This window comes from Eleutherodactylus coqui, chromosome 5 (genome assembly GCF_035609145.1).
Source record: "Eleutherodactylus coqui strain aEleCoq1 chromosome 5, aEleCoq1.hap1, whole genome shotgun sequence".
Taxonomy (NCBI): domain Eukaryota; kingdom Metazoa; phylum Chordata; class Amphibia; order Anura; family Eleutherodactylidae; genus Eleutherodactylus; species Eleutherodactylus coqui.
In genome coordinates, this window is record NC_089841.1 from 143,612,731 (window position 1) to 143,640,696 (window position 27,966).

Here is a 27,966-nt window from a genome sequence, read left to right on the forward strand (position 1 = left end):
TTCCACAGCAAGAAAACTCTGTGCGAACTTGGCTTTAGGCCAGATTTGCACAGCGTATTATGCATGAAAACGTTTGCGCGTGCAATGCATAGTGAATAGAACCCATTTGTATCAATAGGATCGTTCACATAAGTGTATTTTGCGCACAAAATATGCAGCACACTATTTCCCTTTTGTGCAGGGAAAGAGCACATATTGAACTAAATTACACAAATTACTCATTTCAATCAACGGGAGCAAGGTTGCATGTTTTTTTGCGCGTGCAAATGGGTACATTTTGCTGGTGCAAATACGCAACGCCCATAGTGAAAATACACAACGCAGAGGTGCTTATGCTGTCTGACACCGGCCCTAGCAGTGACGCAATACACTAAATTTGAAGAGGAGACAGACATAATTAAATTATCAGAAATCAATAATACATCTGTAACTGCAAATTATGGGGTTTAGGTTAATTGCTTTTTAAAACTTAAAGCCCAACTTCCAAAAGGCAAATGAAAATTAGATTTATATAACAGAAGGAAGCAGCCATGTCAGATCCCTGCATTCAATCAAATGACATCACTTTCCTGTCTCCGTGACCAGGGAGTTGTGATCACAGAGAATTCGAAGAGGGGCCTAAGAGAGATCAGAGCGGGGAAAGTTCCACTCATGATATAGGAAGCAGATAGGTTATTGTCTCAAGCTGCAGTAACTGCATGCGGGCAAAACCTACCCGAGTTGGCGAATGCTTAGATTTTGTTGGTAAAAGGGGTAGACCAACAAAATAATTCAAGCAGGGCTGGCCTTAGGGGTGTGCGACCTGTGCCACTGCACAGCAGCCTTCTGAAGTTCAGGGGGCACCATGACTACTCTCCTTCTCCATCCTTTTGCAGCTATATCAGCTGAAGTTCCCTCAGCTCTTGGCAGCACAGTTCTTAACGATCGATTGATATTAGCCTGATGTGGTGCAGTTTGTTATTATGTGGATGCATTGTGTATCATTACTCACTGTGCCTTACATGCACTCATCATCGCCATAGCTTCTAGAGGGTGGATCACAGAAAAGTAGGCCGGCAGCACACTCTTATGAAAGCTGCCTAAAAGAAAATCTTTGTTGCCAATAGCAACCAATCACAGCGCAGCTTTCATTTTACCTCAGCAGCAAAAGAAATGAAAGAACTGTGCTGCAATTGGTTGCTACGGGCAACAAAGCTTTTCTTTTTGACAGCTGTCATGAGTGGAGCCGGCCTACTTTTCCGTGACCCACCTTGTACAACAAACTTCACTGGAATCTTGCTTACTGGAAAACATTTTAATTAGATGCTCTAACAAGTGCTCACTCACAAGGGCATATTGTCATTGCATACTAAGCTCGTAATACGTGGTCCTAAAAGATCATTGATTTTGATTTGGCCACTCAGACTTGGTTTTCTTTTTATGTATGTGAAAAAAACGCATCATGTACTATTTTGATGCGCATTATGCACCAATGTAGGCTATGGGGAATTACCATACACAGCAAATAAATGTTACGTGTGTATTTGCTGTGTACTGCATGTCACGCAGTGACAATATGCCCATATGAGTGACCCCGAATAGAAAAGGGACCTCCACGTTGGTTTCCCTTGAGTATTTTGCGTATTGGAATCACCCAAAGCCTTAGCATTACAACTATCATTCCTTATTCCACTGAATTATTTTCCTGAAGATGGATATCTGGATAGGCCCATCAAGAAGGATTTGCGCAGAACCACAGACAGATTATTCTTTGATATGTAAATGGTGTACAGCCCGAATACCACCCTATTCGCTACCTATATGTGGTCTTACATTTTAATAGATATCAATAATGTTTTTGGAGATATGTATGAGGGTGAGTCAAAACTTATCTGCATTCCAGTTATATTAAAACTTCTGTCGCCCGCAGTGTTTTATCAACCCTTTCCATTAGAGGTCGCTGCTAATTTGTGACTGCAGTGCAAGTAAAAATGGCTGCCCTACTTGTGATTTGCATGAAAGAAGAGCAGCAGGCACTGATGTACTTTTTGTGGTCCGAGGGTGTCTGGTGGCCATATTTATCAAAGACTCTGTGTACAGTATAGAGAAAGTGTTTTATAGTGAAGAAGTGTGTATGTATGAATGGATAGAGAATTCAAGGAAGGTCACACAAGTGTCAGCTATGAAGAAAAAGCCGGGCACTGGGGTTCTCAAGGGGCAACATTGGAATGAAAAAAGTTCAACAATCAACAGTGCTTGTTACAATGAGATGCTCATTGAAGAGCTGAAGCCTAAAATTCAAACAAAACATGCATGATAATACATATGCCCTCCACACATCGCTGCCCATACCGTGGGCACTCTCCAAAAACATAGTTTTGAGGTGCTAAAGAATTCTCCCTATAGTCCTAAACTTCCCCATTGGACTTCCAACGGTTTGGTCCCCTGAAAGAAGCCCTAAGAGGATGAAGATTCACGTCTGATGAATAGATGAAGACGGCGGTGCATTTGTGGCTCGCAGCTCAGCCTAAAACATTTTTTAATGAGGGAATATGAAAGCTTGTTGACAGATGGACAAAATGTATTAAAAAGCAGGAAGATTATATTAAAAACTATATTTGTCTCTTCTGCAAATTGATTAAAATAAATTTGACAACCAGAGTAAGGATAACTTTTGACACTCCCTAGTTTTATTGTTTGTACTTACGTTTTGTGGCATACCAATGTCAATGTGCCATACCAATGAGGGGCATGGCTGCATCCAGCCTGTCACATTCACTATAATGTACGTCACAAACTGGCGTAGGTTATAAGCAGAAATGGGGATCCACGGCAAGAGACGCAGATGGGGCCAAATCAAAACTGCTTCTAAATAGAGATGAGTGAACGTACTCGGTTCGGGTGTTTTTGGACTCGAGCACCGCTTTTTCTGAGTAACTGACTACTCGGACGAAAAGATTCAGGGAGCGCCGGGGGGTAGCAGTCAGGAACAGGGGAGAGCTCCCTCTCCCCCCCCCCCCCACTCCCCTCTGCAACCCCCTACGCACCCCCCGAATCTTTTCGTCCGAGTAGTCAGTTACTCGGAAAAAGCGGTGCTCGAGTCCAAAAACACCCGAACCAAGTACGTTCACTCATCTCTACTTCTAAACCCACCCACTGTTTCAAGGCTGCATGATGGGGCAATCCACCAACCTGGTGAGGACCGCGGCCGAATAGTAAATTTTGAGGTCTGAGAGTCCCACTCCCCCATTAGATTTTGTGCGCGACACGGTCCAGTAACTAATATGGCTACTCCTCCCACCCCACACGAATCGGCAAAACGCCCGTTGAATCTGTTTAAAGTAAAGTGCGGGCAGCTTAATTGGTGGAGTCTGGAAAAGGTATAAAAATTTTGGGACCACATCCATTTTTAGGATATTTACTCGCCCGAACCAGCTCAGGAATTAGACTTTAAATCATCATGTAGTCCTCGCTTTATGACTCACCATTAGCCAAATCTCCTAAAAAGATCTGCTGAGTATATCCAATTCTTTAAGAATAATGCAATACTGCGGTGTAAGAAGAAAACAGCAAACTTATTGGTTAGGTATGTCTTCTTGCAAGACTTACATATGGTTTCCTGGGCTTAGTCTGCCCGATGAGTCCTGTTTCACAACATATATTGCAATAGCTGCCAGTGTATGCGGATACTGGCCAAATTGCCCAGATATATTTGCTAATCGCGCTGTGACAAATGTTTGCCAGAGTAGTCTTGGCTGAGCAAATAATATCAAGAATAATTGCAAAAATCCTCTCGATGGGATATTATCCAGGGTTTATTAGGGGAACCATACAATAGATCAGGAACGTGCAAAGAACTGAAAAACAACAGTCATGTCCACCGAGCAATGAATCCACACCGTAATATTGTAGACTAAATATACATTCACTTCATAGCAAGTTTGCTCTCCGTTATCAGAATTCTATAACATTAGTATAAATCTCTGCAGCTGGGGGAAGGTTGGAACATCATGCTCACAAACACGGAATCAGGCAGATAACCAGCGTTAATGATGCTTTCGCCAGAGAACAGCACTGCCATAATAATAGATAAAAAAGCTATATAAAACAATTGCTATGGCAAGTATAAACGTATTAGGAAGATCACATAATATTAAATTTGCCTTAGAAGACTCAGAAGCCATAACCTAGTCCGGATACTTTCATGTGTGGCGGAATATTACTTCACAGAAAAATCTGCACCAACATGTACATGTCTAAAAGGTGGATTCTGAAGACAATTTGCAAATTCACAGTTATTCCGCAGAAAACCCACGTCAAAATCCTCCTATTGACATACAACGTATTTCTGCCGCATGTGAAGGCATTCTTAGAAGTAACTTTTTTTTTTTCATTTGTCAGCAAAAATCTCTGTACTCAAAAATGTCATTTTTTATCTTCTTTAAACTATCTGATTCCTAAATTAAGTTGTGTTCTGGTATCGGAAACGTGTTCATACCATACTTATATAATTTCACCATACAATCCATATTTCACATAAAGGTGTTGGAGGTATAACCATCAAAAATACAGTGAAACGCAAAAGATTTTACAACTATTTATGACATCTATAGGGAGGTTCATGAAACTCTGCTGCTCATAGCAACCAATCACAGCACAGCTTTAAACTTTTCAAGAGTGCTATAAGCAATTATAGCTGGACGGTGATTGTTGCTATAAGCATCAAAGTTTCTTTCAGGAAGTTTAAAGGGCTGCTCTAGTGAAATTTTTTTCATTCACTATGCACAGAGTGACTAAAAGTTTGTGAACCATTCATCTCTGCTTATATTTGACCTAGAACTACATCAGACATCTTTTCACACAAGATCTAAGGCCTGATGCCCATGGCCAGGCCGGATTCCAACTGCGAAATATCACAGCAGAATTAGAGCCGGCGCCCCCCAGAGACCCTATACTCACCTCTCCAGATCAGCGGCAAGAGTCTCTGCCGGCCAGCTGGTGCGCATGTGCAGTGCTGGTTGGTAATGCGATTTCCCGCGATACTTCTGCTGTGTTCACAGCGGAAGCATCGCGGGACGGACAGTTTCCACTGCAATGGAAGCCATCCGTGCGTTTTTTTAATTACACAAATTAGAACATGCTGCGATTCTCCCCCGCGAGCGTAAAAAAAAACGCTGTTGATTTCCGCTTGTGGGTAGGGGAGAATCATTTACCACAGAGTGTCTATGGACGGTTATTGCTGTGGAATTTGCGGCGGGCATCTGGCCGTGAATTCCGTAGCGATAATCCGTCCGTGGGCATTAGCCCTAAAAGTAGATAAAGAGCACAAAATCAAACAAACGAGTCAAAAATATTACACTTGGTCATGTATTTATTGAAGAAAATGATCCAATATCTCATGTCTGTGAGGCAAAAGTATGTGAAACTAAAGTATTAACAGATTAACATAATTTGCAGGTGAAATTAGAGTCAGATGTTTTCAATCAATGGGATTACAATCAGGTGTAAGGGCAGACTCACACAGGCTTAATTTAATAGTGCATTACTCCGGCGTAATACGCGGTGAATGGAGTCAATGAAAGTATATTGATTCTCATTGATCGATTCACACTCACCTACAGTATATACATTACATATAATGCGCTTGTAAAAAAGAACACAGCATGTTCTATTCAACCGCGTATTATGCGCATCAGAGCCCTATTGTTCTCTATGGTCACAAACGCTGTACATACGTAATTACATTGCGTACTTGAAGCGTTTAGACGCAACATCGCTAAGAACCGAACAGGAAGTAAAAAAAAATTTCACTGCGCATGATGGCGTGCGCGAGATACACTGTCATGTGCAGTGAAAAAGCGTTGCCATATGCAGTGATAGGCCGGCTAACACAGCGGTAAATCACATAGTTTTACAAAACACTCGTGTGAGTCCAGCCTGAATGGACAACCTGGACGTGTATCCTGGCACGAACAGAATTGATTTCTGAGAACCTCAGAAGAAGAGATATTGATCTCTAAAAAGTTTGGACTCCACTAATTCAGTGTCAGATTGTGTACAAATGTTGGAAATTCAAGACCATTATTACCCTCCCAGGAGTGGTCAACCAACAAAGATCACGCAGGAGCAAGGCATATAATAGTCTCCCCCCTCATTCCTAATTGATCACTACCTATTATTGTTGTATCGTCCATGTTCCCGCTATGTTTTTGAAAGCGCTGCAGAATAAGTTGGCGCTATACAAATAAAGATTATTATTATAGTCTGCAAGGTCACAAAGGAACCCAAGGTGACCTCTGAAGACTACAGATCATTCTCACATTAGCTAATGTTTATGAGTCCACTGAGCAAGAATGATGAGCATGTGTGAGGGGTATGCCATGTGGATGAGTTAGTAAGCATATCACAGTGTTATATACAATGCCTGTTATGTTCTCTCATGTATTCCTGTTTATACAATTGTATTTCTGCCATTTGTTGTATAATTGTGACCTCTGGTGGTATTATAATGTAACAGTTTTAAGACTGCCCATATAGTGTAATAATCTAGTCTGTTATTGGCTGCGGTGGGTCACAAGGGGTGGGACATCATAGTAGGTCCTTGAGCTTACTAAGACATCTGGAGCCTAGTTCACACCAGAGGTTGTTGCAGTGAGGATGTGGCTGCCAGCTGTGTGCTGTAACAGGCCCTATGGCATGGCCTACAGCCTGTAAGAGGAAGATAAAGTAGATGATTTTCAAGTTGAGGGGTATCCCCAAACCATTGGGATCAACAAAGTTTCTGCCCCAGATGTCTGTGACTACCCGGGTACCCAGAGGCTGTAACCCGTGTGATTTTAGAGTCAGCACACAGAGGCGATTCTTGACTGTAACCAGGAGGCATTCTCAAACCTAGAAGAGGGCCCCAGCACCACCCAGGGGCCCTCCTTTCACATCATAGGAGAGCCACTACTTTTCAAAATGAACATTGCTGCCCATTTGCAGTTTGGGAAAGATTACGTGGCCAAGCCAAAAGGCTATTGTGACAATGTTTTGTAGATGCACAATACCAACATAGAACGTTCTAACAGTGGTGGTAGTATCATGGTTGGCCCGTTTTGCTACACCTGGGCCAGGATGGCTTGCCATTATTGATGGAACAATGAATTCTGAATTATATCAGCAAATTTTAAAGGAAAATGTCAGGACATCTGTCCATGAGCTGAATCTTAAGACCACCTGGGTCATACAGCAAGATAACAACCCAAAGCACACAAGTCATTTCACAAAAGAATGGTGAAAGAAGAAGGTGAAAGTTTTGGAATGGCCAAGTCAAAGTCCTGACCTTAATCCTACACAAATGTGGAAGGAAGGATCTGAAGCGAGAAGTTCCTGGGAGGAAAGCCACTAACATAACAGAGTCGAAGCTGTTTTGTGAGGAGGGATGGGCTAAAATTCCTCCAAACTGATGTGCAGGACTAATCAACAATTGCCGGAAACATTTAAATGCAGTTACTGCTGCCCAAGGGGCTCACACCAGATACTAAAAGCAAAGGTTCACATACTTTTGTCACCCACAGACATGTGATATTGGATTATTTCCCTCAAAGAAATGACCAAGTGTAATATTTTTGACTCATTATTTGGACTTAGTTCTTTTTATCTACTTTAACGACTTGTGTGAAAATCTCATGTCATTTAGGTCAAATAAGAATAAATAAGGAAAATTCGGACAGGGTTCACAGACTTTCACGCACCACTGTAACCAGTCCCCGATGTATATAAATCAGCTAGTATTACCTTGATTATTTTAATCTAAAAATTCCTGGATTACTTCTCTTCAGTTGAGTCATGTGATCTCTTTATGTCTACCTGGAAATTTCCTGTCTGTCTGTTTTCTCCAGGAATCACCATTTCAATCAGCACAATTCCTGTATGATAAAACTGTAATGACTATCATACAGGCTCTCCAGAAAATACAGAAACTTCTAGCACAGTTACTGATGAGGATTAGAGGCTCCTGTTACACCGTTCATTATAATGAAGGAGATGACAGTTCATCCACAATCACTAAGCATAACCCTTTGCAAACCAATTTTGGATTCAGGGTTTCCTAGGGGGCTCTCTCTTTCTGCCATTATACAGTGGCACCACCTGCTGGCTAGAGCCAGTACTGGGGTATGGGACATGCTGGAGAGGTGCTTGACAACAGAGCGGCCAGTAATATACAATAAGAATACCCTGCCGGACATCTTCTGACATCGGAGCTGTACAACCTTCAATCAGAATGTCTTTAGACGTCAGACAGTGGATTGGAAAGGGTTAAAGAATAAGAATACTTAGAAGAATATATAGGGTAAAGATAATTACACACTACTCACAGCAGGCTGAGAGTGATAGCACAGCAAAAAAAAAAAAAAGGAAACAGGGAGAACTCTAAAAATAAAGATGGTGTCTGATACATGCAAGTGAGTACAATATGCACAGCAGATGTAGAGAGTGTGACAGAGAGGGGTGCAGTGATGACAAAATGTGTTTTGGCTGGAGTAGCAATTTGGTAAATCTCCCTGAAGTCCTTATAATAATAATATAATAATAATCTTTATTTGTATAGCGCCAAATTATTCCGCAGCGCTTAATCCTTATGTGTAGGATTGATTGGATACAATGTATGGCCAGTTTTTTTTGTTGCTCCAATCTAAAATGAAAAGTTAAACAAAGAGATTAAAAGCAAGAGATCTTAATAAAATAAAAAATCCTGTTTCTACTGCGACTATGCAGACCTACAATACGTGTCATCCTGGTAACAGAAAGCAAATGTTTAGTCTACTCCTGCAGTCATGCTCCCTTATGTATTTCCTATACTGCCCCCTACATAGATACATAAACAAGAAGTAGAAGACAGTTGGGGCTCATCCCCACGGACATGATTTCACCGGTGAAAGGAGTTAATGAAAGTACATTTATTTTCATTGGTCCATTCACATTAGCATATATACTTTGTTGGTAATACGCATGTGAAAAAGAATGCAGTATGTTCTATTTCACCATGTATTACGCGTGTACAGCCCTATTGTTTTCCATGGGTTACGTATTTAACGCTGTCAATATGCAATACATTGAGACAAAGTGAGGAGTTTAAAAAACAAAGCAAAAACAAAATTAGTCACATTGCGCACTGACACCGTGCGCGAGATACACCGCCATGTGCAGTGCACAATAGCTGCCATACGCTGTGACAGCTGGCTCCTATGGCAGTAAAACACTGCATCATCCACGCAGCGTTTTGCGCATACAATGTGAGAACGAGTCCCTAAAAGGGAGTATGAATGCAGGATCAGACTACATAAAGATGGTTTTCTTTTTTCAAGGCAACACAAAGGTCCGCATAAGAGCTGCAGAAACAAAATGACAGGAAATCAAGCACCATTGCAGAAGGTCTTCATTTTAGACACATGGGGGTTGTAAAAAAAATTGATGCAGGGAAAAATTGCGAAGGGGTCTATTCAGCAGGTGCATATTGCTAAGATACTGGTGGGAAACCCCTTTAGCTTAATGTATAAGTCTGGTTTTCTTTTGGTACTTTCAAAAATTAGTCATTGTGCACATATGCGTAAAAGATTCGGTGACATTTTCAGGCACATGTGTATCAGTCATCGCTAATATGTGTCATTCTGTGATGCAGTGTGACATTTTCCTCATAGATTAGGATATATTTATACATATGCTACATATTTAAGATATTTTATTTTACCCTGTTTATTGACTATCTACAGAACAAAAAAATAATCTTCATGTTCCACTGCAGATAGATTTAAAGGGGTTGTCTCGCGAAAGCAAGTGGGGTTAAGTACTTCTGTATGGCCATATTAATGCACTTTGTAATATACATCGTGCATTAAATATGAGCCATACAGAAGTTATTCACTTACCTGCTCCGTTGCTGGCGTCCCCGTTGCCATGGCTCCGTCTAACTTCGGTGTCTTCTTGCTTTTTTAGACGCGCTTGCGCAGATCTATCTTCTCCATTCGGCTCGGCTCAGCATCACCGGCATTTTGGCTCCGCCCCCTTGTACGCATCATCGCGAAGCTCCGCCCCCGTCACATGTGCCGATTCCAGCCAATCAGAGGCTGGAATCGGCACATGTGACGGGGCGGAGCTTCGCGATGATGCATACAAGGGGGCGGAGCCAAAATGCCGGTGATGCTGAGCCGAGCCGAATGGAGAAGATAGATCTGCGCAAGCGCGTCTAAAAAAGCAAGAAGACACCGAAGTTAGACGGAGCCATGGCAACGGGGATGCCAGCAACGGAGCAGGTAAGTGAATAACTTCTGTATGGCTCATATTTAATGCGCGATGTATATTACAAAGTGCATTAATATGGCCATACAGAAGTGTATAACCCCACTTGCTTTCGCGAGACAACCCCTTTAACGGATCTGTCAACCAGAAACATCTAAAAAAGGAATCTATGAGATAGATAGATTATACATACATATATATATATATATATATTTCAGAGATAAGTGAGTATACTCACTAAGGGCAATTGCTCGATTGCCGGGCGGGGAGCTGTCGCAACTCGCCTCTCACCCGCGCCGGCAGCCGAACCTTTTCTCCCGAGCGGGGAAATACTCGCTAAGGACAATGCTCGATCGAGCAATTGTCCTTAGCGAGTATGCTCGCTCATCTCTAATATATATATATATATATATATATATATATATCTCACTTTCATAAAAAAGTAATAATAATTGATCAATCCAAAATAGAAATCAAAGCGTTGATGTGAAAAAGCCTTTAGCCTGATATATATGCACAGACTTGTAATATATTTGTACTAAACTAGCACAAGGCAACAAGTTATTTGGTGATTGCATCAGTATAAAATAAATGTGCATCTGCTCATTTATGCTGCCGGCAACTACCACAATCAGAGTTGGCTCCAATTGTGGCAGTTAACTATTGAGAACTGACCATGCTGCTAAACAGCCAGCCAGACGAATGTTCCCCTCTGGGACGCAATTGGGGTGTGCCAATGGGCTAACATAGCAGCCCGGAACCTAGTGAAACTTACTATTGAAAATTACTATAGATTGCAATAGTAAGGTATTGTAGTAGATGGATCAAGTGACTGCAACTTCAAATTTCCTATGGGGGACTTAAAAAAATGCAGAAAAAAGACTTAATAGCTTTTTTTATAGTAAAAATAAAAAATGTTAAAACAACAACCTTTTCCCATAAAAATCTAAACAATGAAAAAAACTCACATACTTGGTATCTCCATGTTTACAAAAAGTCCAAACTATTAAAATATCACTTAAGTTATACTGTACGGAAAACACCGGAAAAAAAAACAACAGAATATCAAAATGGCAATGTATTAATATTATATGGTATTATTAAAAAAAATACAACGCATCCTGCCAAAAAAACAAGCCCGTATACAGCTATGATGAAGGAAAAATTAGAAAGAAAGAAAAAAGTCCTGGCTTATGAATGTTTGGGAAAAAAAGAAAAAAAGTGAACACTTCCTGATCCTTGGGCCTGATTCCCACGGGCTACAAAATCATTGCTACAACACGCATGTATGTGATGTTTATGGTTTCCAATAGGTTCTTTCAGGCTACAAAACATCTCATGTGAAAGAACCCATTGGAAACCATGGGCTTCACATACATGCGTTTTGTAACCCGTGTGAAAGAGGCCTAAAGGGGTTAAACAGCATCTGGAGAATCACAGTTCCCTTTTACTTATGCAAAAAAATAATTATACCAGCAATTCCCAAGGGCATGTGCATACAGTGCTTAAGTGACTATGAAGAAACATGTAATAACTACTTTACTATACTTGTATGTACTTTTCAAGTTGATTAATAGTGATTTTACATCTCTCTCATTTTAGTAACATATTTAGGCTTGTTTCATGCATTTCACCCGTCAAATACGTATTCACATAAGGGTGTTTTTATAGGGGCCAAGTAAAATGATTGCCTTTTGATATATTATCACTTGGTTTGTTTACTCCGTACGAACACTCATACAAATGATCATTCGGCCAATATTACACCATATAAGAGGTCCTTGAAGGGCTTTCCCAACTAAAATTCTCTGGTCTCCGTGCCCAAAACTATATAAAAAGTAATATACTCATTGTGGCGCTTCGGCTCTCCAGTGTCATGGCATCGGTCAGGTGATGTCACCAGATGATCTGGCCTTGGTGACGTCCTGTAAACCTATCATGCTAGCTCCTTAAATGACCAATGTGGCTAAAGTAAATAAAATACTGAGGCGTGTGGTGGGAGGCATCGCAGCAGCAGAAAGGCTTTTTTTCTCCTTATATAAAATGCATTCCCAATCCCTATCGCCACCAATGTAATAATTACTTGGAAAACCCTTTTAAAGGGGTTTCCTCTTATTCTAGAAACAGTGCCACATCTGTACATGGGTTATATTTGCTATTTATTGTAGCTCATCTCCATTTAAGTGGATGTAGCTAAACTGTTATACCAAACACAGGCCATAGACCGTTTCTAGGAAACCAGCTGCCTCTTCTTCCAGTCCTGAACAAACCCCTTTAAAGCGACCCTCTGGGCCTGGAGAAACAAAAATGGCCGCACCAGCTTCTCGGACTGTCTGATGCACACTGTATATTAGTATGCATCATCAGTCTAAGACATTATATTTTGCTTTGATTAATTGGCCCTGCCCACGAGCAGTGCTGGCCAGTCAGAGCAGTGTGTAGGGTCATAGCAGTGGAGGTGGAACTTCCTGCGCTCAGGGTAACACCTTGTCAAAAGGCCATACGTGGATATGGTCAAGTGCAATAACTCATGAAATGAGGTGAGAAGACTTGTCAGTGGTGACTTGAAAAAGTGGAGTTTTATTGAACAGGGCAAAGTAGTGCAACGCGTATCGGAGCTCTCACGGCTCCTTTCTCAAGCACAATACGACTGAATTGGAAGATATAATAACCGGTATGAAAAGTGGTGAACATAAAAACCAGGAATACACATGATAATACAAGGGTAAAAGGAAGAAAAAGGCTAAAAAAATAAAAATAGAAAGTTTATTGCGGCAAGTACAGCAATATTACAATAGTGTGCATTAGTAAAAATCAATGTTACAGTAACACAACAGTTTCTAATAATTAAATAATTTTTATAAATATTAAAATCATCAATTGATCAGGATATGCATTTTATAACATGGATGTCACATGATGGTGGTATATCAAATAAATATAATGTACAAAATACTCACAGGATGGTAGATTTTTAATACAGATTAAAGGAATTGTGGAATGTGAGAGCTCCGAAACGCGTTGCACTGCTTTGCCCTGTTCAATAAAACTTCACTTTTTCAAGTAATCACTGACAAGTCTTCTCACCTCATTTCATGAGTTATTGCACTTCACCATACCCACGTATTGCCTTTTGACGAGGTGTTCCCTCCTGAGGTTACCCTGAGAGCAGGAATTTTTCTTTCTTCCCACTTCCACTATTATTTATCCTGCGGGCCCACCTGGCTCCTCAGCTTTTAGTCAATGCATGCTCTCATCTGATGTCCCTGTACAGGGACAGGGTTTCCTCTTTCTAGACCACTGTGACTGCTTCCATTATCACCATCTGTGAAGCAATATAGGTTAATCAGGTCATGACAACTAGAAGCGCTGTCCAGGCCACCACATATAGTGTCTAAAGGCCCATTTACACCAGCCGATGAGCACTTAAAAAATGTCGCTGATCTGCAATCGTTTTTGCGATAATCGGTGCGTGTAAAAGTGCGCCCATCGTCCGCTTTTCGGGCACTGTTAGCTGATTGTTAAATTAAAGCTAACCTAAAAATCGTCCTTCACTTTTATCAGTCGTTCTCCACGGGGAGTGCTGATAGCATTGTTTCCCCGTGGAGAAAAAAGGATCTGAGCACAGATAATATCCCTCGGGCTATTAACTGCATTCAGGGAAGGCTTCATTTGCACACCAAATTGGTATTAAAGTAGCTATTTGATAGTTTATACAAAATGATCGCTCAAAGCTGTCACTCAAACTGTCCTTTGAGCGATCATCAGCCCATGTAAAGCAGCCTTTAGGCTATTGATGCATGATAATGCACAATGTGCATCAGGTAGACAGAGAAATGGTTCAGCCATCTTTGTTTCTCCAGGACCAGATAGTCGCTTCAAGGAAAAAGCAGATTTCCCTTTTAGACACTGTGTTATCACTGCAGTAGGCAACCCACGGGGACGTAGCAATAGTATATCGTTCACTTGGCACGTGTTTACACTGAACTATAATTGGGAAGCTTTGATCGCTCATGGGAACATAACCTTCCTCTAGTCACCCGTCTGCCACTGCTTCCTAGCCAGGCGTTTACTTGGAAGGATTTGCAACGGACAATGACTTTTAGGTCTGAATGAAAGATCCAATCAGTAAGATCACTGATTGGATCTTTCATGAATGCATGCAGCAAGTGAATGATAGTGATTTATCACTGATCACTTGCAACATGCATTCACACCTAACAATTAGCATGCAAATCAGTCCATCTAACAATTATTGGCACAATAATCGTGCCGTGTAAAAGGGCCCTCAGAGACCTCTGCCTTTGTTACTATGCCAACTCTGATTAAAACATACTGGGTCTGGAAAGGAAAAGCAACTGGCTTTCATATAATAGTGCTGGCTTACTTCTTCACTTCCAGAGTTCCAATGATTTCCAGACCAATTCCTAAATCAACAAGTTAGGTTTCATTATCAGTTTAATTAGTGAAGTTCTTATGGGCAGATCCATAGGCTCTGGAAACACTCTCACAACCGCATAGAAGGCTTCGTCAGGAGCCACTGCAGCAGATTCAGTCAAAAAAGGCGAAAAAAATAGCATATGATACTGCGCTATTTTTTCTTGTGAAACGATGGACCTTTACTCCAGTCGATGGGGTCTGTCTGGTCAGCTTGGTGACCATCATATGACTGATCCCGCATTACCATTATTTTTATTTTGATGCTCCTATAACAAAATATAAATGCAAGAGCAGATGTGAACCTTGATCTAAAGTTGTAAGTGGGAGCCCAAGGGTGGGGGACACCCCATAACTGTACCAGTTTCAATAAGTTCTAAACCAAATTAATGGTTCATGTGAACTATTTTAGTAGAAATTTCCAAAAAAAAGGCAGATAAAATGTAGGCACATTATAAAGTATTAAAATATCTATGTTTTGGAGTCATACAGTGTAAGGTCGGCTGCATACAACCGGATTTGCATTGTGGAATCTGCAGCGGGTGTCCGCCTCCGGATTCTGCAGCAAATACCTTCTATAGCATGTTATGGAAGGTCACTGGTTCCGCTGGAAAAGCAGGGATTAAAAAAAAAATTGGTACTGCGCATGTCCAATGGCAACCTGCGTGGGCCATCCGTAGTACAGAAGAGAAGAAGTAATAACAGGTACGCATGGATGCCAGCTGGGCACAGGCCTTAAGGCCTCCTTCCCACGGACGGATTTCCGCCACGTTGCCCGCAGCTATTAGGTTCTATTGAACCTAATAGCACAATGCCTACGGTGCGGAATTCCACCGCGGAATTCCGCACCGTAAAATCTCCCGTCCTCACACGTGGCATGCTCTATTGGAAGCCATCCGTTCACGCTATCTTCCGCTGTAAATCGCCTCTCCGTCTACCGCCGCCGTATCATATGACGTAGCAGGCGCGTCATGTGACACGGCCGGCCGCGTCATGTGGTGCGGTGGGCGTGTCACGTGACGTGGCCGGCGCGTCACGCCGAAGCGTCATGCGGGAGCAAGGACACCGGATCCGCAGGTAAGTTTGGGGTCTCTGGGGGGCAGCCGGCCAAAGTGTTATTTTCTGACATGTCTCAATGATATACTGCAAATGAACTAAATTTAGAAAACAACTTTAAGGTATTTTTATAAGGTCATGGGTAACTACACATTTGTCGAGCGTGGTAAAAGCAAAATCTGTAAAAGTCTATGGATGTATATACCCGGGCGCGAATAATGCACACATTTTGTGCAATTCTCAGCCAAGTTGACTTGTTGGGTTTTTTTTGCCTTCCTCTGGACCAACAAGGATACGCGGGAGAGCAGGAGCTAAAATAAAAATCCGGGCAGGCACGGATTTCACTGCGGGTTTCAGCAGTGGCATCCGTGCGTGCAAGTAGGCATGAGGCCTTAGCCCGTCTCCATTTACACTTATATATCTGCCCCCATATTAGAAGGCAACGAGGTCTATCACACCCCGACAGGACTGCATCATGGCTTCCAGCAATGTAGGTGACTAAACAAATGTAATCTGTGTCACGTTTATCAGAATGGCTTAAACGGGTTGGCACACTTTAATAAATTATTTTAAACAGGTGGCCATGGAATGAAATAACTCTTCTTCCTACGATAAACAGCGCAGCAACTGAGGCAGCCCTTCTGATCTGCACTGACAAGAGAAGTCAGGTGACCACTATAGGCAATCACAGCCTATAGCGTCCCCATTTTGAGCTTCTGGCGTCATGGTGCCCAGGATGTAGGCACTAATGCCAGGAGGATGGGCGGTAATGCTGCGGCGCTCACCTGATTTCTACTTTCCATACAGACCGGGAAGCCCGCGATAGCCGCTACGTTGTTTTTTTGTAAGTGGGACGAGCACTTGGACTGCTATACATGTGAAGCACATTTCGCTTACACTAATGCTGGGCTGCTGTACTTGACACCAATATTTTGATCAGCGTCCATTTAAAAGAAGTTTATGGTGCCTCTTGGCCACACCTCTTCTATTATCTAGATCATTTTCAGCGCTGTCATGGAGGGAGAGAAGTGTCCAAACACATAATACATCGGACTTGTGCTTCACTTGTCGGTCAGCCTCTGCCAGCGGTGGTTGTTTAAGCAAGTGTCAGTATCTCCCAAGAGAATGCGGTATTTACTGAATAATCGTGGACACTTCCTCATGACCCTCAGCACTGTGGTGAGACTGCTGGAAGGACACCAGACATCCATCAACAGTTCTGCTGCTCCAGGTCATTAGATATCAGCCTGCGCTGTGAGTCTACAGGCTTCAGAGGAGCACAAAGAACAAGTTTATACTCATCTTCTTCCATAATAAATCCAAGCCTAAAGCAATTAAAGACACGGGCTTGTTTATCACAACTGTCTCAGACAAACAAACTGCCTTTGTTGCCCATAGCAACCAATCCCAGCTCAGCTTTCTTTTCTGAAACTGCTCTGGTAAAATGAAAGCTGCGCTGTGATTGGTTGCCATTTCTTAGGCCACTCTCATACATGCGCTTGTAAAAACGCAGTTTTTTTTAAATGCAGTGTTCACTGCATTTCCAGCTGCGCTGACATGTGTTTTTGACAGCGTTCGACTGCGTTTCCAGCACAGTTATAAAGGCAGGCAAGCAAGCTGATAATGCCAGAACTAGAAAACTCAGTCAAACACGGTAACCACATTCTACCCCATTCATATCAATGGGTAAAGCATCACGTTTTAAAACGCAGAAATGCATGAAAATAGAACAGACAGCGCTTGAAAAACGCATCTTAACGCTTGTCCGAGAAGCCCCATTAAAACAAATAATAGTGATGGACAGCGGTTAGCCCTGCACTGAAAATGCAGCGCTAAACACAGAAAAAAACGCCTGTGTGAGAGTGGCCGTATACTGCTGAGGTAAAATGTAAGCTGCGCTGTGATTGGTTGCCATTTCCTATACTGCTAAGGTAAAGTGAAAGCTGCGCTGTGATTGGTTGCCATTTCCTATGCTGCTGAGGTAAAGCGAAAGCTGCGCTGTGATTGGTTGCCTTTCTTATGCTGCCGAGGTAAAGTGAAAGCTGCGCTGTGATTGGTTGCCATTTCTTATACTGCCGAGGTAAAGTGAAAGCTGCGCTGTGATTGGTTGCCATTTCTTATGCTGCTGAAGTAAAATAAAAACTGTGCTGTGATCGGTTGCCATTTCTTATGTTGCTGCCGTAAAATGAAAGCTGCACTGTGATTGGTTGCCATTTCTTATACGACTGAGATAAAATGAAAGCTTTGCTGTGATTGGTTGCCATTTCATATACTGCTGAGGTAAAAAGAAAGCTGCGCTGTGATTGGTTGCTATGGGCTCTGTCTTGCTAGTCTGAGGGAAAAAAAGGTAAACTGAATCGGCTAATTTTTCTGGCGGAGGGATAAATGGAAATGCCAGACTTTAGTTCTTTATCCTGTACAGCCTCCTCAGTTGATAAAGCCATAACATGCATAGCCAAGCTTCTACCTGGGGGTCCTGTCAGGCCTCCTGCTTAACGCGCATCCCATGAACACCCAGTGATTACTACCCTCAAAATACCTTACCCACTATTCATGAATGCCACTAGTTCTGCTTGTAGCAACAGGCTGAATGTCCAACCACGCTGATCCACGGCTCATAACACAATTGACAAACTAATCAAATTGTAAACCCATCGAACAAACGGGGAATTCTTGAATTATTTACGTAATGCCAATCTTCCTATGTGATATCAGAATATTAGACAGCTGTATAATATAGACGACAAATAACCCATTTACAGCGATCTACTATACGGCTGCGCTCACTCACATCACACTTGCTTACGGCAAATCCAATGTGGATTTTGCAAACAATCCACAGTAGAAATCCTAATGTTAATTTTAGAATTCTGCCCCGGATCTACCAGTGAAGCCACACGGATGGGCGCCATAATTTAATGGGGCTAAATTGTGGCTTTTCCATGAGGAATATGTAGCAATAATGAACATGTTGTGGATTATAAAACCCTGCGCCATCATTAATCTGCGCTGCTTTTTTCCGTATAAAAATATCGTATTCACTTATATCAGTCATTGAACGTTCGCAAAACCAGTCAGATTTAGGGCCCTTTTATGCTGAAGGATTATCATTCAGGGGATCAAGCGAAATTTAAGTTATCATTCAGCGTATACATCAGTTAAGGATAACTCATTCGCTTATTGTTCGCCGATCTTTTTATGCAGGCATAAAGATCATTATTCAGTCGTTTACAATTCGTTACGTGCAAAAAGCGATCGTTCAGTCGTTCCCATTCCTTGAATGAGCGATTGACAAAAAATAATATTTATCTGTGTGTGTGAACTGGCAGCATTTCAAAGCAAATGGCTGTCATCATTCGAACAATTTTTCGCACCGTGTAGAAGCATCCTCAGGCTGGGTTCACACGGGCCGGAATTGCAGCGCAATTTCCGTGCTGACTTTCTGCACGGAAATTCCGATGACAATTTTTATCCCAAGATAAAGCAGCAAAGTGGATGATATTTGCATAAATCTTATCCGCACGCTGCGGCCAAGCCGCGATGAAACTGACATGCCGCACGGAATTCAAAGCCGTATGTCAATTATATCGCCCTCTCTGCTGCAGCCTCTCTATGGGGGGAGACAGCCGCAGCAGAATGCAGGCGGCAAAGCCGCTTTAAAACCTGCGCCGAACGGTGCGAGTTTTGAAGCTGCATTTCTGCCACGGAAATCTTGTGCTATTTCCGTGTGGTCACTCCACAGGATTTGCGCCCCGTGTGAACCCAGCCATAGAGCTCCTACGCACTGTTGAGAAAAATCGCACGATTTTTCAGCGATGTGAGAGATTGCTGAATTATGAAACCCATGCTTTTCAATGACTTCATTTCCATCTGCGATGTTTTCTCTCATCCGATGTTGCGAGATTCAGAAATCGCTGATTGCCGTATCTTTCTGCATTTTTATATTTTTTCTATTGTTTTCCTATGCAGCCTCCGATTTATCACAACGCACGAACTTGTGAGGTTTGTGCGATGCATTTTTAACATTAGCAACTGCGATTGTCTATCGTGCCAGAAAATCGTAAGCGGCTGCGATGCAATGCGGGATTATTTTTCAGGAAAAAGCATAGTTGACGCTCAAACAAACATCTCATGAACTAAAAGGTGATATCACGCTCGCTGGTGTGACGGAGCCTTAGGTGTTGAATCCACACCGTGCCATAATCCTGAACACGGCCCTACATCCATCTGACCATTACATCTCTTACTAGATTCATGCCAGCCATAAAAAACTTGGGAGAAAAAAAAATCTAAAACCCATTCCAATCAGGAAGCATATTGTAATCAGCCCTTTACAGGATGCTCCATAGATGTCATCGGAGCCATATAGCCGAGCACCTACACCGTGCCATAATCCTGAACACGGCCCTACATCCAGCTGACCATTACGCCTCTTACTGGATTCATGCCAGCCATAAAAACCATCCAAATATATTCCAATCAGCCCTTTAACACGGCTGTACATATACCATAGGAGCCATATAGCCCAAGAATTCCAGGATGAGAAGCTGACCGACATTCTGCTTATACCACTGCAGCCGAAAGAGCGAGGATGGGGAATCCAGGTCTTCATTCCCACTGGCAGGTTTATTTACTTCCATTTTTGAACATATTAAAACCATAAAAGGAAAACTACAACACTGAAATCAGGAGTTTAGTGACATCTATGGAGCGAACTATAATCTATAGCATATGGGTTATTAATCTACGGCTGCTGATGATGGAAATGTCACCTATATATCCTCACAACCCCCTGCACAGCAGAGAGGACTATGTTGGCACCATATAAGAATGGGTGATAATACAAGATGTCTAGACGGCCGCAGGCTTTACATTATGCGGAGAAGCTATAAAATACTCCATTCGATGGGCTTTGTGGAGCACGGCTCATATCCTATAGAACTCCGTGCACCTCGGTGCAATAGCCTAATCTAGGGAATCCTAGCCTGTAATGTGGATTACATATGTAAAGCCCTAATGGCATTACTACATGGGCTAGCAGCATCTATATGGATCTCCACGCAGGGAGACATATGGGAGCTCGCCTAATATCATAGACGGGTCTGGAGGATTGGATGGCACATACCAGGTTAGGTAATGGCAGTGATGCCAGTGCTGCTCCCCCTGGCATGATGTTTACACCTAGGATGTGCGGAGCATTAGTCCTGTGCTGGCGGCGATGTACAGCGGGGATGCACCTACCTTAGTAGCTGTCGGTGGGCGCCCGTCTCGTCCGCTGTGTCCGCTCACACACAGGCCTACACCGTGCAGCTCTCAGTGCAAACACGGCGAGAACACCCCCGGGAAATCCGTGCACCCCATCCCGCAGCACCAGCTACACACCGCCGGCCTCCAGCATTGTACGCCCCCTCCTGCCGGGGGGCGCTCTCATGGCAGCGCAGTGACACAGCTCGAGCTACCGACCCCCCGTCGCCGTATTTTGGGAGACGGAGCGCGGTTTATTCGGACACGGGGGACTGGTTTGACAGCTTCGGTATGAATAGGAAGCCTGGCCCACAGTGCTGACACAGAGGCTGCATCACATTCCCTCACTGAGGCTGGGGAGGGGTGCTCGGCACCGCGGCCACAGTGGACTTACAGAGCCGCCTGCTGGACAACCAACCGCACTGCAAAGATTGTTTAGCTCGCCATCTATTGGAGATACATTGAGTTGCAACGGGTATCTTGTTTTTTTTTTTGAACCAGAGGTTTTGCCGTGCAGATAAGCATAATAGTCCTACACAGAGAAGTAGGCCGACAGCACTCTCTCGTGACAGCGGTCTAGACCTGTCTTTGTTGCCCCTAGCAACCAATCACAGCGCAGCTTTCGCTTTACCTAAGCAAGTCTAAGAAATGAAAGCTGTGCTGTGATTGGTTGCTAGGGGCAACAGAGGTTTTCTTTTAGACAGTGGCGCTGGCCCACGTTAAGTAATTATCTCACATACTTTGTGTTTTAATTATCACCATTTGCAAAACAAAAGGAGGCTGAAAACTTGTAAAATGGCTCATAAATGAAAGACTGTTCCAGAATCTAGTCTGGACAATCCTCTATATACATTTTACAGCGCAGCAAAGTGTCAGGACAGGGGGATACACTGATCAGACATGGCCCAATTATAAAATCCACGCGTCTCCCGTGCGGGAGATCCGCAGATGTAGAAGCCCATAGGGATGCATTAGCATCTGCAGGCCAAATAAATGCATGCGGATGTGATTTTCTTTTCCTGGTGTGCGGGTCGCATGCGGGGGAATAAATTGCAGCATGCTCTTCCCGCAGATCTCCCGCACGTACGACTCCTGCGGCTTCCATTGAAGTCAATGGAAACTGTCCGGTTCTGCGGCACACCCGCAGCTATTTTTGTGCTGTGCTGCGGATTTGCGCGAGAGCAGGAGATTTTTTTTTTAAAAGTGCATGTCGAATCGCGTGGCATGCTGCCAGCGTGCAGAGCGCATCTGCCGTGCTGAAGAAAGGTGATCCGGCCGCAACGGAGGGGAGACCCGCAGCATCCGGACAGGTGAGTATGCTGTCATTTTTGGCCTCATAGCTGCGGGCACATGTGAAAACTGCTGCGGGATTCCACTGTGCGTGCCCGTGGACATGAGGCGTTGGTGTTAAAACCACCTTCCATGCCGTTGCGCACTTGCTGCGTGCCGTTCATGGGGCGATGTAATATATGTAACGGTAATATTATATACGATACAGTAACACATGAAGATGTACAGTTTTGTGTAGAGGTTTTATTTAGTCAGGTGTGTAAAAATGCTGCAAGGAAAGGGCTCATTCATACGCGTGTATTGTCACCGCGTACCTCCTGTGCGTAACACACCGTGAGTGGAGGCAATGAAAGTCAGTGGACTTCCATACTTCTATTCACACAGGCGTGTGAGCACCGTGTATCGATACGCAGGAGAAATAAATTGCAGCAGGCTCTATTCCTTTGTATGGGATGGGTATAAAACGCTGTCCATACGCAGGCATTGCCAAGGCGCAGCGTTTCACTATGCAGCCCTGCTCTGAACAGAGCGGGGAATTAAAAAAACACTCACTGCGCATGTCCGTGATCGTGTCGTTCCCAGGCATGCGCAGTGCCAATCTCAGCCCATACGCAGTCTCTGTCGGCAGAGCATATGGTCTGTAATGTGTGCAACGCTGCGGGAGACTCGCATGCACCCATGTGAACGAGCCCTTAGAATGCTTTCAAAAATAGGAGTGTTAATAGTTTCTTTTTTTTTGTCAAATAACAAAATGAAATGTGAAGGAACAAAAGAAAGATCTAAATCAAATTCATACTTGGTGTGACTGCTCTTTGCCTGCAAAACAGCATCAATTCTTCTAGGTGCACTTGCACACAGTTTTTGAAGAAACTTGCCTGGGAGGTTGCGCCAAACATCTTGCAGAACCAACCATAGATCTTCTGTGGATGTCGGCTTCCTCAAATCCTTCTTTCTCTTCATATAATCTCAGACTGAGGCTACATTTGCATAGGTGAGCTTGATAACGGGTCTAGAAACCTGGCCTGATATCATGCTTGCCGATGCAAGGTGTTTTTCATTCAAAAATAAGTCCATGATACAGGCGGTCATACGCAGTACAGCTTCTTCTTTGCTTGTATTTCCCGCGCTGTCGCTTAGCAATAATGCGGCTGCCCGCAGCCCATATGCAATGTAATTGCGGTAAAATAGAGCATGCTGTTATTTTCCTTCCGCTTGTGGAATACGCAGTTCATATCTGCAGGTATAAAGGAAGCTTCGAAAATACATGACTTTCAATGCTCATGTATTATTGTGGATTGTCAGCATCCGGTCCCGCAAGACCAGCCTTACAGAGTACTGTACATGATATCTATATGTAGAATCTAAAGCTAATGCAATGATACTTATATTTTTCTACAACAGAAATAAAGTACTGAAGGTAGTTGTTATTTTCCTTCCCTTCATTCTTGGCATCTAATCATTATTGCATCAATGTTAATGAGTTTGAGACCCACCCAATATGTCGGCTTACATACGGTATTAAACTTGTTTTCCAGAGGCAGTGCTTCTTCCGCTCTGGCGCTGTGCTGGAATTATATGTAATTACCCACATGTTGTGGTCATATCATATTCATTGTAGCAATATTTGGGAAATCATGACAAAAACTGCAATATGACCACAACATGCGCATAGACTCTAAGGCCTCATGTCCACGGGAAAAATCAGATCCGCTGCAGATTCTACATGTAGAATCTGCAGCGGGTCCCTCCTGCCCCGCGGACATGAGCGCCGAAAATAAGAATTTAAAAGTATTTACCATCCGGCGCGGGCGGAGAAGATCAGCTGTTCCTCACGGCCGGATCTTCATTTTCGGCCGGCGGATGAATTCCTGACGCCGGCGGCACGTCGCCGGCACGTCGCCGACGTGCTGCGCGCATGCGCCGGGCACATCCGCCGAGCCGAAGCAAGGAAGATGCGGCCGTGAGGAACAGCTGACCTTCCCCGCCCGCGCCGGATGGTAAATACTTTAAATTCCTATTTTAGGTCTCCCGCGGATCCGGACGGCTTCCATAGGCTTCAATAGAAGCCCGCGGGAGCCGTCCCCGCGGGAGACCCGCACGAAAATGGAGCATGGTCCGGATTTTTCCATGCTCCATTTTTTTTAAAATCCCTTTTATTGACGATCCGCGGGTATTTATCTACCCGCGGGTGGTCAATGCATCCCTATGGGATGCGGATCCGCATGCGGGAGATCCGCTGCGGATCTTAAATCATATTTTGCCCGTGGACATGAGCCCTAAGGCCGCCTGTCCACGGGCGTAGCGATATCCTGTGGCAGATCTCCGCCGCCGGGAGCAGGGGAGAGCTGACGGTTCTCCGCACTAAGCCTATCTGACAGATAGGCTCACCGCGGAGAATCGCAGCATGCTGAGATTTGAATCCCGCGAGTGGAGATTCGCTATAATTCTCCGCTCATGGACACCGCGGCTGCGCTTTTCATAGCAACGCTATGGAAAGCTTCAGACAGCATGATTCGCCGGCAATTTATCACCGGCGGAATCACGCCCGAAGACATGCTGCCTAAGGCCACTCTCACACCTAAGGCCAGTTTTTACAGCCTTTAAAACGCCTCCATTGATTTCAGTGGGGCTTCTCAGACAGGTGTTCGAACGCGGCAATTCTTATGTCACAATTTTCAAAGCTGTCTGCTCTATTTTAGTGCGTTTCAGCGCTTTTTAATGCACCTCATCATCCATTGTAATGATGAGGTGCATTAAAAAACACTGTGCGATTGTTCTCAGTAAGAGAAACCAAGTAATCTTGTAGATATGATAGCTTTTATTGGCTAACAAAAATGCATGATGTTACAGCGAGCAAGCTTTCAGGGATATGTGAGCTGCCATAAAGGAAAACTGCCTTTTTTACCCATAGCTAGCAACCAATCACAGAGCAGCCCTCATTTTCAGCAGAATACAAGATGAAAGCTGCACTGTGACTGGTTGCTTCTTTAATCATTAATAGTTCACTTTAAAGGGGTTTCCAGAGAAATACGATTGATGACCTATCATCAGGATAGGTCATCAATAACTGATCGGCCGGGGTCCAATGCTCAGGACCCCAACGAATCAGCTGAGCGGGAGCATGCTGTCAGTGCCGCAAACACACAGAGGTCAGAGTGGAAGCCTCCAGCCACTACATGGAAGGTCAGTGTGGAGACTTCCACTCTAAGTACACAGAGGTCGGAGCAGAAGCCTTCGCACCGAACTCCGTATAGTGGCCGGCGCTTGTAACGGCAGGCATGGCTCCCATTGATTTCAATGAGAGCTGTGCCTGCAGTTACAAGCTCCGGCCACTACACAGAGTTCAGCGCAGAGACATCCGCTCCGACCTCTATGTATTTGCGGCGCTGACAGCATGTGCCCGCTCAGCTGATCGGTCAGGGTTTCAATCAACAGACCCCAGCCGATCAACTATTCATAACCTATCCTGGAATAGCATTTCCCTGGAAAACCCCTTTAAGACTACATTCACACGTAGTGGATTTTGGCGCAGATTCAAACTAAAATCTGCATCATTCAGTGTGGATTTTTTACATGAATCCTCAGCAGATTTGACCCTTTCAACTGAAGGGTGAAACCTGGGATGCAGTCTGCTGTAGATCAATGACAAAATCGTGCAGATTTTGATGTAGTAACATGGTGGATTTTGGTGCAGATTTGGACGCATTATATGATGTGGATGTTGGTATAGATTTTTCGCTGTCTGAACACACCCTTAAAGGGCACAATAAGCATGGTGCTTACAGTTCCCTGCAGCTTGTAAGCTACCACTAACTCTGGAGTGTAAGTGTGATAGACATGATAATTAATTAGTATAAAATGTCTATCGATTTGCACTAGACGTATTATGTGTGTTTTGTGACTTCAGCCTAATGTGGAACTCTGCTGCATAAGGAAAGAGTTAAATCACAGTGTTATGTTATTGCTTATGTATTCATCTTGAGTGTTTTCCCAGTCCTCCCCATCCCCCACACAGGATCTTCTTCAACAAAGAGATATCTACTTTCACTTTCAGTTTTGAGCACGTTTGTGAGACAAAGACTTGCTTATACATTGGACTTGAGAGAAGGTGGGCAGGAAGGGGGGGGGGGATTCTATATGATCCGACAAATGAGAATCATATATGTTACTGATGTAACCTGTTAAACGCCCATAAAGGGCAGGTGTTATCCTTCTCAATAAAAGGCCCTGTCTGGCTGTTTCTGGGCAGAGAGCCATTTTGGATATGAGGCTGATAGCTTGTGTCTAATTTGCTCCACGATGATGTGTGCACACGATACAATTCGGAAGCTACAAAATACCCCAAAACCTGCTGGAGAAAACTATAATCCAGATCAGTGGCGTCTCCTGGGTGGACCGAGTTAAGAGATTTTGATTTCTTTCATTCTGGAAAAATACAGAGATCGGCAGATGGCACGCAGAACTCAGGGGCCCGAAAATCTACAGAACACGGTAAGATTGCTTTATGTAAATCTACCGATGTGATCTGGGTTCTGACTGCTTTTCTGCCTGTTCCTAATCCAGAGTGATAAATCAATGAAAGGCAGGTAATATAGTTCTTTCTTACTCGGAAAAGACCACCGTTTTAACCTGCTTAAGGGGTATTTTGTATGCTGTGGCTGCTATGTCTGAGACGGTTAAAAATTGTGTATACAAGACCAAGAGATAAATTCTGTGAGGGTTAATGTGTCAGGAGGGCGGACTCGGCTGTTTAAGTCTGAGGGAACACGCCAGTGACACGTGCTCCTAGGTAAAACTAGTGTGAGGTTAGGAAGATTTATGATACGTATACTTACCTTTATGATTGAGCGTGTTATGTTCTCATATGTGGAAAGGTATATATACATGGGAATATGGCCGTGGTGTGACGGCTGACTCCAGAAACTCTTGGTCATTGAAAATAATTGTCAGTCTCTGTGTATAGCTAAAATGTCCTGTCCAGACGGATTACTAGTAGAGGTTGGTTGTTATAAAGGTAGATGAGATATATACCTTGAGCCGTTGTGGTTATTCTCCAGTAATCCCGTCTGTTTGGTATTATAGAAAGAATGTGCAGTGTTTATTGTTGGGGGGAGGGCTGCTGATAAGAGTGAACTGAAAGCTTTTTCCAATTAACCCTTTCTGTTGCCTTTGTCTTTGTTTTGTAGAATTAATGTGCATTGTAATCTGAGTGGGAAAGAGAGGTTATATGGGAAGGATTTGAAGAAAGCAGAATTTACTGAATAATGGGAAAGGACCAGGAAAAGTTGCAGAAAGAAATGTTAGGTCATGGACAGATAAGCAGAAATGAGTATGGATAGGTAAGATAGACTGTAGAAAGTTTTCAGAAGATGAGCAGGAAGCCCAGCAGAAAGAAAGGTGTTTTTAGATTGCTAGGAGGAGGTATAACGTAGTTAAGAGATTGAAGAGGAGAAAGCATGTAGGGGGGTATGTGTATTGCTTATGAACAATGTAATGCCTTTGTGTTGACTACAGCCCCTCCCTGTAATGGCGGCCGCGCTTGCAATGTTTACAATCCAACATAGTGTGACTCTGCAGTAAATGTAGTGAGGCCTGCCCCCACCCTGAAGTTACTTCCCCCCATGTGCTCACTTTCAGGGTGTGTGATGTTACTTCCGGTCCCTCCCCATCCGGGACAGG

The 27,966-nt window shown here is 43.5% G+C and overlaps 1 protein-coding gene across 4 annotated transcripts in view; it reads right to left on the reverse strand.

Annotated features, from left to right (window-relative positions):
* The window catches only part of PITPNM2 (phosphatidylinositol transfer protein membrane associated 2), a 286,382-nt gene extending 265,087 nt beyond the window's left edge, over nucleotides 1–21,295 (reverse strand). For all 4 annotated transcript variants that reach the window (XM_066603332.1, XM_066603333.1, XM_066603334.1 and 1 more), the window contains exon 1: nucleotides 20,995–21,295. The gene's annotated coding sequence lies outside the window, so the exon portion shown is untranslated. The remainder of the gene's footprint in view (nucleotides 1–20,994) is intronic.
* Between the last annotated feature and the right edge of the window lie 6,671 nt (nucleotides 21,296–27,966).